This window comes from Gymnoscopelus microlampas, assembly GCF_963454915.1.
Source record: "Gymnoscopelus microlampas genome assembly, chromosome: 22".
NCBI classification, from domain to species: domain Eukaryota; kingdom Metazoa; phylum Chordata; class Actinopteri; order Myctophiformes; family Myctophidae; genus Gymnoscopelus; species Gymnoscopelus microlampas.
Window position 1 is genome coordinate 42,275,635 of NC_139959.1, and position 12,353 is coordinate 42,287,987.

The following is a 12,353-nucleotide window of genomic DNA, read 5'->3' on the forward strand; positions in this document are numbered from 1 at the left end:
TGTATATAAAAGATTTGCACACATTTTCACGATTTTTCTAAAAAATTGCAGATCTGCAAGCTCGTAGCGCGGCACTCGGTGCAGCGCTACGAGCTTGTAATGTATATCTGCTGTTTTTGAATAGCCAAAGAAATCTTAAAATGACACACATGCGTTCCCTTCCCGGCCTCAAAGGGTTAAACACTGTCTGGAGTGTTCACAAAAGCCTGAGTATACGTTAAAATGACCCAACACATGTTTGGGAAAGTGAAACATCCCTCTAAGTCAATGATAAATTCATGAATGTTTACATAGGCATAAGGTATAGATTAATTTACACTAGGAGCCTTATATTGATATCATGGACCGACTGATCAACATGCTGCAGAAATGTAAAGACAAAAAATACATAATAATCTTTTATACATACTGTAGTTCTCTGAGTCTGTTTTGATACTTTTTTATATATTTTTGAAAGGGACCCGGGATGTGGTAAATGTACTGTACTCTAGTCTAAACTGCCAGTGCTGCTGTCATAAATGATATTCTATTTTCATATCTCACTACTTGCCTCACAATGGAATTTCAAATACTGTCGATTAAAATCATGAAATGAGCAACTGTTGTGACTGTGAAATCATTTTTCTTCTTTTTTTTTGGCCTGGAATAGGCTACTTTACTTTGACCATGTGAACCTGTTGGAGTGATGTAAAGTAACTACGTATATTTACTACATTACTTTACTTAAGTATACTTTTGAGGAATGTTTACTTTACTGGAGTATTTACAATTTTCAATACTTTTACTTCTAGTACACTACATCTCAGAGACACATAATATTATTGTACTTTTTTTTTACTCACTCCACTACAATTATTTGAAAACTTTAGTTACTAATTACTTTTCAGATTTAAATGATTACATTATAAAACATGCATTAACCACTTTAGCCCTATTTTATACATAGGCTATTATTTGTAAATATTATTTGTAAATAGCCGGTTGTGAACATAAGGCAATGTTCAACTCAAATTGAACCACTGATATAGAAACATACGTTTAAAAAAAAAAAAAAACGTATGATTTAGAAGACATTTGTATGGAATCCCCCAGAAACAGAGATTTGAGTTCAAAATGTTCTTTAAAAAATATATAGTCAAAGATTTGCACACATCATCACGATTTATCAAAAATAGCAGATCTACAAGCTCATAGTGCGGCACTCGGTGCCGCGCAAAATTAGGGTAGACCTCAATGCTCTTTTCGAGAATAAATCAAGGTTTAAATCAATCAAAAGTAAATGATCCTGACTAGTGCTGGTGTGTCTTTCCTTTACATTGTTATGTAAGCCTGGCCTGCTTGGTCATGGGTTGTGAAAGTAGTCCAGTTCACACAGCATGGTGCTCACAATAGGCCTGACATGATGTTAGCTTACTCACTGTTGTCGTAGATAGAGCCCTATTTTAGTGAAACCACAACCCAAGCTGCTGCTAAGCATGAGCAAGCACACAAAGCCACTAACCAAGACACGTTTCTTGAATCCATGAAGACCGGGAACGCATCTGTGTCATTTTAAGATTTATTTGACTATCAAAGTGCAGCACTCGGTGCTTGTAGATCTGCTATTTTTAGAAGAATCTTGAAAATTTGTGCAAATCTTTGAATATATATATATTTTTAAGCAAACGTTTTTTAACTCAAATCTGTGCTTCTGGGGGGTCCCTGGAACAACATATTTTGAGATGGGGGTCCGTGGCCAAATACATAAATTCTAGGGGTCCTTGATATGGAAAAAGTTGGAGCACCACTGATATATCAACATACTGTCAGGATTTAGAAAACATTTTTAGATATGTATGGAGGATTTGACTTACAAATGGTCGCTTTAAAAAAAGATATATATACATTCAAAGATTTGCACAAAGTTTGACGATTTCTCTAAAATAGCAGATCTACAAGCTCGTAGCGCGGCACTCGGTGCCGCGCTATGAGCTTGTAGATATTTTTGAATAGCCAAAGAAATCTTAAAATGACACAGGTTATGCATTCCCGGATTGAATGGGTTAAAATGATGAGGGTCTATAGATTTAACACGGTTAGATCTATAGATTTAACACTAGTGCTGCTGAGTCACCACAGCTGATTAGCAGATACTGAGGGAAACACATTCTGCACTGAGCACAGCCAAAAGAAAAGAAAGGAACAACTATTTGTGTAAAAAAGTGATAAGGCAAGGCAGGTTTGGCAACACTTTACTTAAAGGGATAGTTCACCCAAAAAAAAACTTTTTTTCCCCTATCCATTAGTCGCCCCATGGAGACTTGAATTCATGGAGATTTTTTTTGTTTTTGTCTCATTCCTAAGCCAATAATTTGATGACCAGCGGACCGGAAGGCAGCGGTTCCGGTAGGAGACACAAAGGAGACTCTTTGTGTCTCCTACCAGAACGGCTGCCAGTCATCACATTATTGTCTTAGGAATGAGACAAAAACAAAAGAGTATCCATGAATTCAAGTCTCCGTGGGGTGAGTAATAGACAGAAAAAAAATGATTTTGGGGGTGAAATATCCCTTTAAAGGTCGGGTCTGTAATGCATTATAATCACATTTATAATGCCTTATATTGTATTATAATCATAATGCACATATAAGGCTTAATCTAAAGCAGGGGTCTTCAACGTTTTAAAGGCCAAGGACCCCTTAGCTGAGAGAGAGAGATGAAGCAGGGACCCCCAGTACATATTGGATGTAAAATGTCACATACATTTAACCACTTAAACCCTCAATACTTTGTAAACTTCACCTTTAGCTCGGTACTTGGTTTGCTCTTTTTTTCCCCCTCTACACCAAACCTCTTCACCAAAAATAGCCGATCTACAAGCTCACCAGGCGTTGCAGACCTGCTGTGACAGTAGATCTGCTGTTTAAGGCTAATGTTTCCCCCAGAATAGGGATAGGGTTAAAGTGGTTAATCTTTCTTTATTTTAAATAAAGTCCCCATCACTCAAAGATTTGACGGCCCCCCCCGCTGCAGTATCTTTTGAGGACCCCCTAGGAGGTCCCGGACCACCTGTTTAAGACCCCTGAGGGATAAAAAGGTACTTTATGGAGGGATACTGAGGGATAAAAAGGTAATTTATGGAGGGATACTGAGGGATAAAAAGGTAATTTATGGAGACATTTAAGAGATGGACCTTCAACTTCTCACCAGCAGAGGGAGTCAAGTTCCACGAAGCTGGTTTGTACAACAAATGGGACTGAAAGTTGAAAAAAATGGTTGAAAGTTAAAAATAGCAGATCTACAAGCTCACAATGCGTCGCATCGCGACGCATTGTGAGCTTGTAGATCGGCTATTTTCAAATGACCTAAATGTATATAGGGCTTAAGTGGTTAATGATGTGGTTAATAATAATAATGTTTTGAAATAATAATCAAAATCTACAAAGTAACTAGTAACTAACGTTTCAAATAATTGTTGTGGAGTAAAAGTACAATATTTGCCTCTGAGATGTAGTGGAGTGAAAATTGGATAATAATAATAATAATAATAATAATAATAATAATAATAATAATAATAATAATAATAATAATAATAAGGGTAATAATAATAATAATAATAATAATAAGGGTAATAATAATAATAATAATAATGATAATACTCCAGTAAAGTAAAAAATAATCCTCAAAACTCTACTACAGTACAGTACTTGAGTAAATGCACTTAGTTACTTTACATCACTTGGACGCACATCACATGTAAACAATGCTTCAGGTAAAGTTTAATATAAGCTCACAGACACACAGTCATTACATCATGAAAGGGAAAAAAGGGAACAATCAACTCAGATAACACATTATGTTGAAATATTTTTTCTTTTTTCGTTTGATTAAAGGGATAGTTCAGCCCCAAAATGATTCTCACACCATGGAGACTTGAATTCATGGAGACTTAATTTTCGTCGCATTCCTAAGCCAACAATCTGATAGGCTGTCCTAGCGCGTTCGATATCTGGTCTAGAGGGGGCGGGTTCAAAGTCTCCGGAGAGAGAATCCGCCGGATCCGATTGGTTCACCGATCTGTGCTCCCGCCCCCCCGCGCCATGCCCCTCCTCCTCCCCCAATGTGCAGCATTGAGAGCCCTGACGTCACAACATCTGGGGCGACGCCCACTGCACTCTGGTTGGTTGGGGGAAATCACCCACTTCCTATGCCAGGAACGTCAACAGGCTGGTCCATGCAGAATCTTATTTTTTTAGCAAAACGCAAAGGAAAATAAAAGCCTGGAGATCGAGCTTAATAATTTGATGACCAGTGGCGGTAGGAGACTCAAAGTGTCAACTTTGAGTCTCCTACCGGAGACATTAGCAGCTTTCCACCATCATCAAATTCTTGGCTTAGGAACGCGACAAAAATGTAATAATATCCATGAATTCAAGGCTTCATGGGGTGTGTAATTGATAGATTTTTTTTTGAGTGAACTATCCCTTTAATGGTGAAGATGAGGATAACCAGGATAGATCAGAGATGATGACGATGATGATGACGAAGAGGAGGAGTGTGAGTGAGGTGTTGAAATGTGGAGGAAGAGTCCAGCCGTCCTGTAGAAAATGTACACAAACAACACCTGTTAATGTCTCAATATCATTAACCCATTCAATACTGTGTCATTTTAGATTTTTTTAACCTTTATTTTATACTTTGGGCTATTCAAAACATAGCAGATCTACAAGCTCATGGCGCGGAACCGAGTGCCGTGCTACAAGCTTGTAGATCTACTCTTTTCTTTTTTTTTTTAAATCGTGACAATCTTTGCTTCTGGGGGATTCTACAAATGTCTTCTAAATCCTAACATTTATTTTTCTTTTTTACTTATGTTGCAATAATATCAGTGGTTCTCAAACTTTTTTTTCGGTCAAGGACCACTCAAAATGATATATATTTGGCCGTGTTTCCAGGGACCTCCCAGAAGCAAAGATGTGAGTTAAAAATGTATATATGAGATTTGCACACATTTTCCACAATTAAAAAAAAAAAGAAAAATAGCAGATCTACAAGCTCATAGCTTGTATATCTGCTATTTTTGAATAGCCAAAGAAATATTAAAATCAGATGCGTTCCCTATTTTCAGGGCCTGAACTCTCTTTTTTGCAAGTTCTTTCCTAAAATATAATGGAGATCGTATCATTACATATTACATATTTTGCATCTCGGCTACATTGAAAATGAGGGCTTGTCCCTCAACTGTACTCCGAGTTGAAATAAAGGTTATGATGATGATGATGTATTGTAAAAAAAATATAAAAAAACAACAACTTTCAATTAGTTTGAGTAATTAATAATGTGTACCCGTATATTAATGCATATTAAATTTTTGGTCAACTTACAAATCTTGTTAACCCCTCATAATCTCATCGTATGGATCATATCAATCTCTGGGATCCCAATTTGCATCTGTGAGAAAGAAATAAGCATAGATTCATCATACATGATAGCATGATGTGTGTGTGTGTGTGTGTGTGTGTGTGTGTGTGTGTGTGTGTGTGTGTGTGTGTGTGTGTGTGTGTGTGTGTGTGTGTGTGTGTGTGTGTGTGTGTGCGTGTGCGTGCGTGCGTGCGCGTGTGTGTGTGTGTGTGTGTGTGTACACAAAGTGTATACTTTGTAAAAAGTATGTTTTACTCAGCTCTCGTTATTGAACTTTATCATTCTCAGTGCTCTAATCTATTCTAAAAAATACATGTATATTATGTATATGACCTTAAACAATAAAGGACGACTTCACCCATTTTCAACCTGTCTTCATATAATTGGTCCTCACTAATGCTCATTAGAATATGCCACCATTTTTTTCTACTCAGTCTGTGTCTCAGAGGAGGGTGACACCAGTGACATCATCGATGGGGAATCCGAGCTAATACATACTGCAGGCTTTCTATTCCTGGAAAGTTAGCACGATATAATGGAAGCCATAGAGCACAGAGGTCCTGACGTCACTGCCAGTAGAGGGCGCTTTTCCACAGGTTCATGGCTTTACTTTTTGTATTGTTATCCTCATTGGGGAATCTTAGATCGCTTCATATAAGAACTGTGTTCCAAACATAAACACTAGCCTGGTAAACCCTCCCTCCGGAAATCTCATTTCCATTTGATTTCAGGAGAGAGTCTGGCCTGAACCGCCTTTCTGCAATAATCGCTGTGGGCTGGAGTTGGGCGGGAGTAATACCGTTGACTGACAACCCCTTCAACCAATGATCGTTTTTCCCCTTCAGCCAATCAGCAGTTCATGTTGACGAGCTCCAGACTATGTGACGCAACGGGACTTTTGGGACGGCCATGCCGAAAATAGGTTGCCTTATTGGGATACATGCGTGTCACTCCCCGCCCCTGCTGGTTCTCTAAATTTATATTTTTAAATAGGCTCTGTCATGATTAATTGACCACATATATGAAGTTAAACAACTAAATTCTATCCAAACGATATCTTAATAGTAAATTCCGTGCCTCAAAAAAGAAGTTTGAGACCGTTTTAAAACCCAAAATAAGAAGTCACGGCACTCGCAGAACAACAATGGCTGCCGTTCGTTTTTTTTCGGCCCCAGTCAGGCTGCACTCGGCTTCATTCGGGCTCACTCGAACTCGCCACCTGATTGGCCAACTGTCGCTGTCAATTACAGAACGATGTGCGACGACGCTGATAGGCTCGTCAGTTCGGCGTATAGAGCGATTATTGCAGAAAGGCGGTTCAGGCCAGACTCACTCCTGAAATCAAATGGAAATGAGATTTCCGGAGGGAGGGTTTACCAGGCTACATAAACACACCACCCTGGCGTTTTTACTCATATGGATATGAAGCATCGACTGAAGGTGTAAATGTACACCTACCCAAAGAGTAACACGATATAAACACTAGAAACGAGTCAAACAACCCAAAGACTACATTTCCCATGAACGCGGCTGCTGTAGGGACAGTGATTTCAGACGCGGCAGTAGTAGTTCTTAAGACTTTTAAGGCTGAATTAATTCCATTTTCGCCAGAAACGGGCTGTATCAAATATGAATGAATATCATAAACGATGCAGAGCCACCCCCCTGACAGAAACGCCAGGGTGGTGTGTTTATGTTTGGAACACAGTTCTTATATGACGTGATCTAAGATTCCCAAATGGGGATTTCAACACAAAAAAATAAAGCCACGAACCCGTGGAACAGCGCCCTCTAGTGTGCTCTATTGTTCTCGCGTTAATAAAAATCTAAATTAGAACATTGAAATATTAAAGAAAAGAAAAATCCTTCCTAACGATGATGTCACTGGTAGACAGGTTTCTGAAGCGTCCACAGCCCTCCTATGAGACACAGACCGTGAGCAGAAAATAATGACACAATTTTATCAGGAGCATTAGTGAGGATCTATTATATGAGGATTGAAAATGGGTGAAGTCGTCCTTTAACATAACATAATATAATATTGCACTTACCTCTTTTGACCTTCCTAAAATGTAATGTAACACGGATCATATTAATACACACAGTATCAATGATATTGTAAAATAAAATGCTTTGAATGAATTCATGAGTAATGAATAGAGCATAGATAGTTTTGAGACTACTTACTCGGGATGTTCTTGATACGTGGAAAAAATGAAATAAGCATAGATTAATCACTAGAATATCATCTACAATGTGTCCAGGTGGGAAAAAAAACTCAAATTCTTTACTTAAAGACGGGGTGCCGTGATTTTCAGTGACCCCCCCCCCCCCCCCCCTAAAACATAATCATCAGGTATTATGGTTATACTAGGAGGAAGATTTTTTTCAAAAAAGTGTACAGAAAGTGTTAAAATTATGTTTTTATGTGGACACGCCTCCACTTCATTAAGTATACCTGGTTCTCACCTTAGCACCTCCTCCACCACCTTAGCACCACCCACCCGTCCTAGTCCCTCCTCTTCCTCATGCCCACACCTGTTGTGTTATGATAATGAGGGGGAGGGTATATTTTTACTATGTCACTAAAGGGCTGTTTTTCTACTGGCACGTTTGACCCTCAAGGTTTCAGCCTCCAGGAAGAAACTCAAAATAGTCAGAGAAGACATAAAACACCATAAAACCACCACCAGGGGGCTTAATGAAGTTCTATCAACCTCATAGACACATGAAAAACAGAGAAAGTGCAAAACCATGGCACCGCCTCTTTAAGTAAAAGTACCAATACTGCAATATAGAAATACTCTGTTACAAGTAAAAGTCCAGAATTAAAAATTGACTCAAGTAAAAGTACAAAGGTTTTGGCATCAAAATGTACTTAAAGTACCAAAATTAAAAAGTACTAAAATGTTTGAAAAGGGCAGATCTACAAGCTCACAAGGTGTCGCGATGCTTCGGTGTTCAGTGCACATGGTAATGGTCAATGGTGTGCAAAATGCAGATCAATTGCTCCAGCCAAAGAGGAATTATAGGAGGAGGATATATGTGAGCTAAAACATTAACATAACATAATACGATATTGCACTTACCTTGTCCTTTGTAGTCCCTAAAATGTAACACACATCATATTAATACACACAGTATTAATAATATTGTAAAATAAAATGCTATGAATTAATTCATGAGCAATTATTACTGTTAGGTTCTTGGTCAACTTACAGATCATAGTCGGAATCACCTGTTAAATGAAATAAGTATAGATTCATCATTCGCATTTTCACATAGCTTAGGTATAAAACAGGGCTAAAGTGGTGTATGTTTTATAATGTCATAATTTGTATCTGCTAGTAGTAACTAGTAATTAAAGTCTTCAAATAATAGTAGTGGAGTAAAAGTACAATATTTGCCTCTGAGATGTAGTGGAGTAGAAGTAAAGGTATAGACAATTTGAAATACTCCAGTAAAGTAAAAGTAGGCTACCTCAAAATTGTACTTAAGTGCAGTACTTGAGCAAATGTACTTAGTTACTTTACACCACTGTAAGTTGCTGTAAGAGTGTGTGCTAAATGCCTACATTGTATATTGTAACGTGTAACATGTGTTTCTTTACCCTCATCAGTCATGGTGTTCTCAGCTGGTTTACCTTGTCCTTTGTAGTCCCTAAAATGTAACACACATCATATTAATACACACAGTATTAATAATATTGTAAAAGAAAATGCTATGAATTAATTCATGAGCAATTATTACTGTTAGGTTTTTGGTCAACTTACAGATCATAGTCGGAATCACCTGTTAAATGAAATAAGTATAGATTCATCATTCGTGAGAGTATATATATATATATATAATTTTTTTTAGACTGATGCTACAGTAGGTTCTTGGTTTACCTGTGATCCTAGTTCACTGTGACGCTACACTGTCTCTCTGCATTTGTTGTATTTGTTTAGCTTACTTCTTGTAAGTTGCCAGCGGTGGAAAAAGTACTCAACTGTTTTACTTAAGTAAAAGTATCAATACTGCAATGTAGAAGTACTCCGTTACATAGAGTAAAAGTAAAAGTCCGGGATTCAAAATTCACTTGAGTAAAAGTACAAAAGTATTGGTATCAAAATGTACTTATAAAGTACCAAAAGTAAAGTACTAAAATGTTTGAAAATAGCCGATCTACAAGCTCACAACGCGTTGCGTCGCATTTTCACATAGCTTAGGTATAAAACAGGGCTAAAGTGGTGTATGTTTTATAATGTCATAATTTGTATCTGCTAGTAGTAACTAGTAATTAAAGTTTTCAAATAATAGTAGTGAAGTAAAAGTACAATATTTGCCTCTGAGATGTAGTGGAGTAGAAGTAAAAGTATAGACAATTTGAAATACTCCAGTAAAGTAAAAGTACCTCAAAATTGTGCTTAAGTACAGTACTTGAGTAAATGTACACCACTGTAAGTTTGCTGTAAGAGCGTTTGCTAAATGCCTACATTGTATATTGTAACGTGTAACATGTGTTTCTTTACCCTCATCAGTCATGGTCTCAGCTGGTTTCGCTTGAGTTCCAGCCACGAGAACAAAGAGCAAGCTGAGAGCAATGTACACCTTCATCCTACAACAACAGAACAAAGAGCAGGATGAGAGCAATGTACACCTTCATCCTACAACAACAGAACAAAGAGCAGGATGAGAGCAATGTACACCTTCATCCTACAACAACAGAACCAAGAGCAGGATGAGAGCAATGTAGCCTACACCTTCATCCTAAAACAGGGGTCTTCAACGTTTTCAGGCCAAGGACCCCCTAGCTGAGAGAGAGATGAAGCAGGGACCCCCTACTCCATATTGTATGAAATTGTGTTTCAGATTACAGATTTTACTTAGTCTGCTATTTTTTCCTACACCTATAGCCTCTTTGCCAAAAATAGCCGATCTACAAGCTCTCAAGGCCAGAGGCGTTGAGAGCTTGTAGATCGGCTATTTTCGGCTAAAGTTCCCCTCAGAAAAGGAATTCTAGGGTTCAAGTGGTTAATGTAAAAAAACTAAATCCTATCACACAAAGATTTAGCGGACACCCTGTAGTAGCTCTGAGGACCCCCTAGGGGTCCCGGACCCCCTGTTGAAGACCCCTGTCCTAAAACAACAGAAGAAAAACACACAAGTAAAGATCCTGTACAATCTCCAGGTTAAAAGAAAATTGCATTTTTAATGAAAAGTTTGCTTCTGCTGATGATGATTATTACAAGCATCATCAGGAATAAATATATATTATGAAAAGAATCATGATGACAGAAGCAACAACATATTACAAGAGGAAATATAAATGAATCGCATTACAGAAAATCTCTGAAATATTTCAGATGTACTCTGTGTGAACATGAGTCAAACGTATTGACAACAAACCTGTGAGACTTTGGCTATTCAAAAACAGCAGATCTACAAGCTCATAGCGCGGCATGAGCTTGTAGATGGGGGTGGGGGGGGGGGGTTTGTTGGAAAAAACATATTTTGAGATGGAAGAGTTGAAAATGTTTTAAAGGATCTACACCATGAATTTAAAAAATAAATAATAATAATAATATTTAAAAAAGAAAGAAAAAAAAAAAGAAGAAAAAAAATACTATTTTTTGTTTTAGTTGGAACTGAAAAAACGGGAGGGATTGTACCGAAAGTGATTGCACGTTCGGGTGAAAATCAGTTTGGTCTGTTTTGAGACCAATTTACAGAAAACCCCAGATATGCTGTGAAAGCCTGAGCGTTCAAACTGGGGTATTTTTTGGGATAGAAGAGAGGTAGGGGAGACCAAAAACACACAAAAAAAGAAGGAAAAGTTCAAATTCATGGTGCACTCCCTTTAAGAAATGATATGTTCTTGGCCGCCGACCCAAAAATATGTTGTTCCAGGGATCGCCCAGAAGCAAATATTTGAGTTAAAAATGTTGTTTAAAAAAAATTGATGTAATCAAAGATTTGCAAGAACTTTCAATATTTTTTCAAAAATAGCAGATCTACAAGCTATATGAGCTTGTATATCTGCTACTTTTGAATAGCCAAAGTATAAAATAAGGGTTATAGCCAAAGATGCGTTCCCTGGTTGAATGGAGAAAAACTCACCTTCAGTAGTTTGAGTGTTGAGCGTCCTTCAAGATGAAACAGCTGCTGATGTGGAGTTGTATCGTTCGGTCGTATCCAGTGGTGATATATATACTGTACTTAGGGCTGTGTGTGTGTGTGTGCGTGTGCGTGTGCGTGTGCGTGTGCGTGTGTGTGCGTGCGCGTGTGTGTTTTCATAGATAAACACCCAGGGCCTGGGTCCTGGTACAGACAGTCACACCATATCGTGCCAAACCACTAGTACAACATGCCAACATCTCTGTTTGTTCAGTATAATGTGTAATCAAACTGTCTGTCCAGTAGAACCGTGGCCAATTTCAGTTGGTTCTGTTCTTCAAACATGTCTAAACAGGTCATTCAGGTCTACTCCACCACTGTGACAGTGCTCATGTGCTCACCGACTGCTGCGCTATGAGCTTGTAGATCTGCTTTTTTTTCTTTCTTTTTTTTTGTATCATGAAAATATATATATATATATATATATATATATATATACATATTTTTTTTTTTTTTAAGCGAACATTTTCTTTGCTTCTGGGGATTCTACAAATGTATTCTAAATCCTAAAAAACATCGGTGACGCTGTTTTAAAGCGAACATTTGTAACTCAAATCTTATTGCTTCTGGGGATTCTGCAAATGTCTTCTAAATCCACAGTTCATGTCAAGGACATCCCAAAATGATATGTATTTGGCCGCGGACCCCCATATGAACATATTCTGTTCCAGGGACCCCCCAGAAGCAAAGATTTGAGTTTCGCTTAAAAATATATATACATTCAAAGATTTTCACGATAAAAAAATATAAAAACATTTTTTGCAGATCTACAAGCTCATAGCATGGCACTCGGT

At 37.8% G+C, this 12,353-nt stretch overlaps 1 long non-coding RNA gene across 1 annotated transcript; it reads right to left on the minus strand.

The window, feature by feature from the left end:
• Positions 1-3,738: 3,738 nt before the first annotated feature.
• On the minus strand, positions 3,739-11,614 carry LOC311038754. The gene is made up of 9 exons (XR_014600082.1): positions 11,503-11,614; positions 9,915-10,000; positions 9,174-9,192; positions 9,011-9,060; positions 8,620-8,638; positions 8,490-8,506; positions 7,452-7,597; positions 5,364-5,430; positions 3,739-4,577 (listed from the first exon to the last, which is right to left on the minus strand). It is a non-coding gene; the product is annotated as an uncharacterized lncRNA (long non-coding RNA).
• Positions 11,615-12,353: the final 739 nt, after the last annotated feature.